Source organism: Asterias rubens, chromosome 6 (assembly GCF_902459465.1).
Source record: "Asterias rubens chromosome 6, eAstRub1.3, whole genome shotgun sequence".
In the NCBI taxonomy this organism is placed as follows: domain Eukaryota; kingdom Metazoa; phylum Echinodermata; class Asteroidea; order Forcipulatida; family Asteriidae; genus Asterias; species Asterias rubens.
Genome location: NC_047067.1, coordinates 9,643,188 through 9,652,043, shown reverse-complemented (window position 1 = coordinate 9,652,043; position 8,856 = coordinate 9,643,188). Strand labels below are relative to the sequence as shown.

The window sequence follows — 8,856 nt, the reverse complement described above, 5'->3', positions numbered from 1 at the left end:
TTTACAAAATTTCATGTGGTCAGGTTTGTGTCTAAGGTTACTTTCCTCACCTTTCACCTCCAGGACCCCGGTTCGAATCCCGCCGGGGGGGCACTATGTGGATTGGGTTTTTAGTCCCTACCTGACTGAACGGGTTTTCCATGGAATATCTCTCTCCTTTCACCTCCAGCATCCCCGGTTCGAATCCCGCCGGGGGGCACTATGTGGATTGGGTTTTTAGTCCCTACCTGACTGAACGGGTTTTCCATGGAATATCTCTCTCCTTTCACCTCCAGCATCCCCGGTTCGAATCCCAACAGGGGCACTATGTAGATTGGGTTTTAGTCCCTACCTGACTGAACGGGTTTTCCATGGAATATCTCTCTCCTTTCACCTCCAGGACCCCGGTTCGAATCACGCCGGGGCACTATGTAGATTGGGTTTCAGTCCCTACCTGACTGAACGGGTTTTCCATGGAATATCTCTCTCCTTTCACCTCCAGCATCCCCGGTTCGAATCCCAACAGGGGCACTATGTAGATTGGGTTTTAGTCCCTACCTGACTGAACGGGTTTTCCATGGAATATCTCTCTCCTTTCACCTCCAGGACCCCGGTTCGAATCACGCCGGGGCACTATGTAGATTGGGTTTCAGTCCCTACCTGACTGAACGGGTTTTCCATGGAATATCTCTCTATGTTTTTTCTCCCAATAACTAAAACTGAAACTTCCTTTCTTGTCTTCTCTCCATTGGGTTCTTGGCTAGTACAGTGATTAAGTTCGCTTGTCTGAGAGTAAAATTAATTGAAATACTGAACACCTCCAAATAAACTGAAAGTGAGATATAAGTACTGAATAATTTAGAGTAATTTATGAAATTGAGGCCTTTATTCACCAATATTAGTATTCAATAGGACAGTACTGTGTATAACTCTTGAATTGTGTGATTTGAAGATGGAGATTGAAGCGTATTCAAACATCGGTACCGTGATTTGCCTTAATATTGTTAGTCCCATGTGACTCTAACCTTAATTTAAAACATGCAAAGAACCAAAGAATATTTTATTCTTATTGTTACTGTATATTTATATGTAAATAATTGTCTTTTTCTATTGAAATTAGCATTTATATCTGGTTCTGAATAATTCTTGAATTGTCTAAAACGTGAAACACAATTTTCATGATGGGCTATTTCGAAAGATAAATATCATGCTGAAATTGATTTGGGATAAGCGTAACAAGTACTTATGATGCAAACAATAGTTAATTGTCTGACGTATCGAACTTGGAGAAAGACTCTGCGTGGGTGAAAACCTTCAAGAAAGACTCCGCTCGGGTCGAAATGTCAGACCATTAACTATTTGTTGTATTTATACCATAGGTCCTTTTGATTGGTAAGCAGCAGTAAGCAGTTTGCAACATCTACTTCTGTTTTCTCAAGTACTTATGATGATAGCAGAAGATGGCACAAAATGTTGATACTGCTAATGAAAAGACATTCAATGAAAATTTGCATTACGGCAAAAAAACTTTGTGACTTTATGTCTTCAAGCGTTCATCAAAAACTCAACTTGTATAGAAAATAATAATTGAGTTGTATCATTGGATTTGTACTGCCATAACGATGTTTGACAACAAAAAGCTGTAGTTTGTGTACAAATACATTATTCTCATAAAATATAGTACAAACATTACACACATTCCATTTCTTGTTATCAATAGATATAAAAAACAAATCCAGTTCAAATGTTTTGCCATGTGGAAGGGCCAGGGTAAAGGCTAAGGTTATTCTATTTAAGCAGCTGTCAAAATATTTTGTTACATTTAATTAGTCGCAAAACAGTTGTTAGCAAAGACAACAAAATCAACTTATGTTGGATAAGAGGGTTTGTAATGTGCTAACATGCCTGTACGCTTCGCGTTTGAAAGGGCAAGGGCACCAAGGCATTTTCTCCTTGGTAAAGAAAACCCCATGAGGAAATTGCAAATTTCGACTGAAGCATTTCTAGGGCATGGAGGCAATCGCCTTTGTTGCCTCTGTGAAGTATCAGGTCTGGGCTGACTTGCAGAGTTTTGTTTTCAAATTCTCCAAGAGATTATTATGTGACCCATCTAATTAGCTATCTATTATTATTTTAGGGGCTTCTGTTAGCCCTATATAGGACTCTTCCTCTGTGCTGCACACTAGTATAATAAGAAACTGTAAGGGCGCAAGGGGTAGGGTTGCTCAGTACACTTTGTGCTGTGCATACATTTTTTTTTTTTTTTTTGAGCCCTAAATTAACTTAAAATTTTACCCAGTTTCCATTGTGATGTATTACTTGAAATTGATAAATAATATTTTGATTGATACAATAATTAACCAATTCTGGTTGTATTTTTTACCTTCTTGTGATTTCCATTATGTAATGATTGTAGACAACTACTACGATTTAGAAAGCACTGCATTATTAGAGAGGATCATCACCACAGTAGTAGAAACTGGTCGATACATATGTAATCATTATATTTTCCAGCGAGTATTTTTCTTAATAATTTTTACAATTGTTTGTTGTTACTTTGTTGTAAATATTGATTGATGAAGATAATGCAGTTGTATGCATTATGTAAATGTTTGCAGTGTTGGCTCAATAAATAGCCGTAATTTATACACAGACCATCAACAAAGTGTCATTTGTTTCTCTAGTATTTTTTATTTGCCCTGTGTTTTCTGTTATGAAGAAAGCTATATAGGATAATTTACCTCGACTTTGTCTCGGTAAAATTATCAAGAACCAGGCCTCGTTGGGATTAAACCATTAGTATAAACCCCTTTTCACCACACATTGATTCCCTTATTAATTTGCCTGGAGTGCTTGTCTTGTAATGAAATAGCCTTAAAAACCTTGTGCACAAAAAAAGAGCAATGGACCAAAAGAGCCGAGGCATCTCATAAACATGCATAAACTAAAGTACAAAAAACAAAAACTCATTCCGAATGGCTAGTCTTGATTCGAGACGCTGTTTTAATAGTCACAACGGGTGCAACTTTTTATAGACTTTAAAAAAAATGCTGACTCGAGGGACTAGGAAAGTTTTTTTAACATGCGTTTTGATCTATATGGTTGTTTGACACAGATACATCTTGTCTCCAATAATTCTTGTTGCGCTATCCGCGACTAAAATGAACGTCGCGAATCAAGACTACGGCGCGGTATGAGAGGTTTGGGGATGTTACCCATCATACACTTCGTTTCCTGTCTGATAAAATTTGATGGTCGAACCAAATCGTCTGCCACACACACAAGTTCTATCCAGTGAAAATCAGCTTATTTACACGGGAGTCCACCTAAAACACATTGAGGAGTGAAACGTAAGTATGATATTAATAATTTTAGAGGCACATAAGAAGTTTTGGTCGATTTTTGTATTACTATTTAGGACAATTAAACGATATAGTGGGCCTGGTGGGTTGGACCACTTGACTTTGCATGCACTGCAGTTTGCTACCTAGATTTCGAGTGCAGTGATTTCAACGTACGCCGGACGGATACGATCGGCCATGGCCGCCGGCCGGTCCGGTCATGGAGCAATTGCTCCATCCATGGTCCGGTAGAGTGCCCACGACCAGTAACAGTACCACTACTTACCAGGCTCTACTACTTCTAGAAACTATAAGGCTCCCCTGTAGGGAGCGCCTTTTATAGTTTCTAGTAGATGTAGGGTAAGGCTCTACACCATTCCAAATCCAATCGTTTGATTGTTGTCATCATAATTGCATGGATAGATCATCATTCATAGATCTAGCTCTATGCCCTATGGATAGTAGAGAGTGTAGCCTGTAGGCCTGGACGTAGGTAGTTGCGATAACGACAACGTAACCCACTTTTTACTTAATCAATATAGTCCATATTCTGTTGTGTACAGGGCTCAAAATTGTACCTGCTGTCACCTTGCTAAATATGGATGGGTTCAACAGCCATGATAAAAATTCCCCAACAGTTCCTTTTGCTGTTTTCTCAATAAGTAGACGTTGTCCTGATGAAACTTTATACACGTGACTTTTATTGTATGTTTGTTGACATTTTAGCCAATAAGTCAGCATTACGTTGACAAAATTCCAAAAACTAATCTATGACCCTTCCTTTGATTATGAATTTACCATCAGTAGAATTTTATATATGAAAGTGAAAAATGTACACTCCTCACTCATCTCAACAATAATAATAACTGTACACCTTACAAACGTTGGTGTTTGTTTAAATAGTGTATAATTCTGATGAAAACTGTGGTGGTATAGGCCTACATGTATGTGAATGTGAAATGGGGTAAATACTGGTCCGCATTATTATTATTTAATGAATTTTAGCTCTCGTGCCCATCCCATGGCATGCAACTATTGCGGACCCAAAGAGCCCCCTACTAGGCCCCAACTACATTTGTAAACACACCTCTACCAAAATTCTCAAAAAGATGCAAGTTCTTCACAGCGACCCTTTCTTTTCAGCAAACTTTCCTACAGTAGCACTCTAAATGAAATATAAGCTTCAAAGCCTTCTAGATAGTAATTTTCATTGTCACCCCCCCCCCCCTCAAGATTCTTAAAAATACAGGCTAGCGCCAACTGCTCCAAGAGACCTTTAAAGTCACCAGGAAGTGGTATTTTTTCAAAATAAAGCTTTTGTCACTAATATTATGTGTTTTGATGAGTGGAATGTGAATAAACAGTTAACTAAGGTTTTAAAAAATCAGTTCTTATGTTATTTACAAATTTAAGAGTAGACCCCGACCCGAGAGGGCGCTGTTCGTGACGTCAATCGAGGCAGACTTTGCCTGTAATGCGTAGAGTAAACACAATTGCAAAGTACATGTACGGACCAAGTCGTGAGTTTGTACGTTTCACAAAAAGATTTTTTGTTTTTTTTTCCGGCAATGCCGACCAGGTGTATTGCTGCTGAATGCAGAAAAACACTTTTTGAAACGTACCAACTCACGACTTGGACGTACATGAACTTTGCACATGTGTTTACTATACGCATTGCAGGCAAAGTGTTCCTCGATTGACGTCACAAAAGGGGTAGGCTGAGTCAGCCCCCCAAACAACTTTATTTTTTTTGTAAACATATAAATCGTGACAAACAATTACTAAAAAAATTCGTAAGCATATACTCTTATGTTTGAAAGAAAAAAAATTATATTTCCAGGTGACTTTAATAGTTGGCCGACTCACGTTAGAACACCTTGCTACACATCAGTAGTATGAATGACATAAGAGCTGCCAACTCTCCAGGTTATTCTTCAGAAAATTCCGTGAAAAAAGGGTAAATCTCTCTGCTTCTGAAAGCATTTTCTACTGGATAGACCTTTCTGTTGTAGCGTCACAGCCTGAGTTTTTGCAAACTATATGGAAAGCTGTAAATGCAAATCAAAAACAAATGGGCGCAGTTTGTAATTCAATTAAAAAATGGTGTTGAATTTGTTGAAAACAAGGCAACCAATCCTGTGTGATATATTATTGAATAATTGTAACTTTGCAAAATTTGTTGAGTTTGGTCAGGCTCACTAATCTGTTTTACAACACAATTGAATGTTTTGCTAATGTTTGGTGTCAATGCCAACCAGCTCGGTTTGTTAAATCAACAATTAAACAAAAAAGGTCTATAGATACATTAAATGTAAGAAACAATTCTCTCTGATTGTTGAACAAAATCTCCCTGATTGCAAATATGCAAATGACAATTATTATATGCGCCTGATGCACAGGTGTAAAATTTACACAAGTTAGGATATAATGTTAAGTACACTAGGGCCTATGTAAGTGTATGCAGTATGACTTTAAATACTCCAAATATGCAAGATTTAACTGCAGTGGGTATGGTGTGGTACAATTTTGTACAGTGTGGTGATGATGGTGTGGGACAACATCCGATTTATACACGAATTTGCATCTAAAAATCATTATGTCATGTCAAGACGACTGAAGCCCACAACATTTTTTTAACATCAACTTACTGACGGTATCATGTGCAGTGTTGTAATGTATGCGCTTTGTGATGCAGCATTGATTTTGAAGCAAAATTGATCCACAAAAAGATGGAACCCAGCATTTAAAGAGAACGGTGAAAAAGAACAGGTTCAGTACAATGTAGTATAAAAAATGGAATGTAAGGGTAGGATTTGAGGCATTGCATGGTGAGGTATCAATAGATATTTGGTTTGCGGTAACACCATGTGTGTATCTAATGCCAGGTAGAGTTTGTTCTCAAAAACTGTCTTGCTTTATTCTACTACCGCTGAGTAGATGTTCGTTGGTTCGGGAGACTTCTCAGTTCTGAAAAGAACCAACCTGCGGATGGTATTGAAAATAGGCTTGGACTACTACCAAGGGAATAAAAGGGTAGCGACGAGTTCTTACACGGCCGTTTAAAGCCGGCAGGGTCGAATTGACGTGTGATACGGCTCGGGCCTTTAGTGCATGGCAACAACCCTGCAAGGTTTTAAACGGACGTTTAATAACGAGTCACTACTCTTTTATTCCCATTCATAAATGCCCTTTTGTTTTGAAAAACTTTACAAAAAATACAATTACAGACACTTTGACAGTTGAAAATTTGAGGTTTCAAATATTTTTTTCAAAAACTTTGTGAAGAGTGTGTTGCGGAGTAGAGAAACTGTCTGGGGTATTTATGAATTTAGCTTAAAGGATCGTGATTAACTGTACTACCGCAGAGTCAGTTCTTAAATTGGTCTCAACGTTTAAGGGTTACAGTTGTAGGGTTTGTACACTTCCAATACATTACGTGGTAGTGCTCATTGCAATGTTATTGTGCAGTTTTAGAATTCTGCAGGTTTAAATTTGGGTTAAACAGAGACAGATTTACTGGAGTTGGATTTGAACCTGCGTCCTCCAGATTAAAATCCGCGTGCTTTACCGACTGAGCTTTGTACAGCACCTGCATGTCCACAGGTTGAAGATTCAAGTCTCGCTCTAGTAATTGTATCTTTGGTCGACCAAAATTTTGTATTAAAATTTACCCATTCAGTTTTAGAATTGCTTGCTGTAAATTTTAACATACACTAGAAATATTGTACTGTGTGTTGTGTCTATGATTGTTTCCTCACTAAATGCTTTTTATAGCTCCATGGTATTAATACATGTAGGAGGTTGTGCTTTCACCTTGTAGTCAGTAGGCTGGGTAGCCCCTAATGGATTCTCCTATAGTGAACAAACAATACTCCATTATGCAGTACACATTAACTAATGGACTGGTTTTTGCAATTGATGGGTGTCCTTCCCACTTTGCATATGATTAACACTCGATACAATTTATGTCTCTTGATGAAAACATGATCCTACACGCTTATTTATGTAGGGTATTAATTTATAAAGTATAGGGCCTATATACCAGTTGTTCATCCAGTTGTACAGTTGTGTAACATTACATATTGCACAATGTTCAATGTAGCAATGCTTGTTCACCAGTTTGTTATGAATATTTAAATTATATTTAAACAATGAAATTTGAATATATATATCTGAAAAAGTAATTTTCATTGTCAATTTAAAACTGCAACTCATTTTGCTTTTGTGCACTGATTACAGTTTGTTTAGTTTGTCACTTTGTATAGTAAGTAACTCTAAATGTAGCTCTGAAACCAAAGTTCCACTGTCAATTTTGATTGTTTAAAAGCTTACGGATTTTTTGCAAGTTGTTGCACATTATTATTATTATTATTATTATTATTATTATTTATTCGGCCAGTGTCAAAAACAAATACATACAAGTAAAACAAAGGATAATAAGACTTCAAAAAAGGTAACTTAAATACAGGGTAACTAGAGGAGTGGGATTAGACAACAGGACAGGTACGAGATGTGGAGGAAGGAAGAGGAAGGGACAACAATCCATTCTAAGACGGCCAGGATAAACATAAGCGTACTACTACACTATGACTCAAAAGCCTGCTTATCCAATCCATGAAGATGTTGATTTGTTTACTTTTATTTACACAGGGACTGGTGAACCAAATCTGCAAAAATATAGTATAAATATATATACAATACTGGTAAACAAGCTTTTGTCCTGCTTGATAGGAAACAAAACTGTGTGAATTTGCACTATTAAACTTTGCTTGGAGTTCAAGAACAGGTTCATACTGCGTAAGAAGTGCATGCACTCTTAAAACATGTGGAATGTGTTACATTTTTTAGGGTCAAAAGGTATCATTTACAAGATGTGCATGGTGGGTCAGTCCCTGCCAAGTGAACTCACCCATGGTCCCCTCAGTGACTTACCTTAGACTTGACTGTTAACATTTGAAAGCATTGAAATAATCTACAAATTCTGCAAAATATTTAAGCTGCTTTTGTTAGTGTTTTCGGTCATAGATTTGGAAAAGTGAGTTTTTTAAAGTTTTTTTTTTACACCAAACGCCAGTGCAAAATTGTTGTGTCCCCTAAAATACTACTTTCCAAGCAAGTCTGACAGTGTCAAAATGTTGAATTATACATTATAAATCCATTGTGCGAAATATGGCATTTTTGCACAATCAAGATACACTTTGCAGACACAGTGAACTGATCCTTGTACACATGTATGTATACATTATCAAGTATAGAACCAGATTTTGAACTATTGCTGCATTCTAGACTACCATGCTTGTTGTCAATGTCAGTTGTGCAAATTTATGGACAACTATTTGTAGGAATTTTTATGAAGTCATGCCAATTCTGAACTGAATAAGTTGACAAAACAAAACAAAACAAAACAAAACAAACCATAAAGTGTCTTCAAAGAGATGACTCAGCACAATTCCATGGAAAGGAAATCAAATATTGGTTGACCTTTATCTGTAGAGCCACTCCAACTACAGAAAAAGCCATCAAAGGTTCACCAACA

The 8,856-nt window shown here is 37.2% G+C and overlaps 1 protein-coding gene across 4 annotated transcripts in view; it reads left to right on the top strand.

Moving 5' to 3' along the window:
• The first annotated feature begins 3,244 nt into the window (after positions 1-3,244).
• The window catches only part of LOC117291170 (oxysterol-binding protein-related protein 6-like), a 61,594-nt gene continuing 55,982 nt past the window's right edge, over positions 3,245-8,856 (top strand). For 3 of the 4 annotated variants that reach the window (XM_033772741.1, XM_033772742.1, XM_033772739.1), the window contains exon 1: positions 3,245-3,329. The gene's annotated coding sequence lies outside the window, so the exon portion shown is untranslated. Of the gene's footprint in view, positions 3,330-5,259; positions 5,278-8,856 lie in introns of those variants that run through there. The other variant, XM_033772740.1, reaches the window with a different exon arrangement.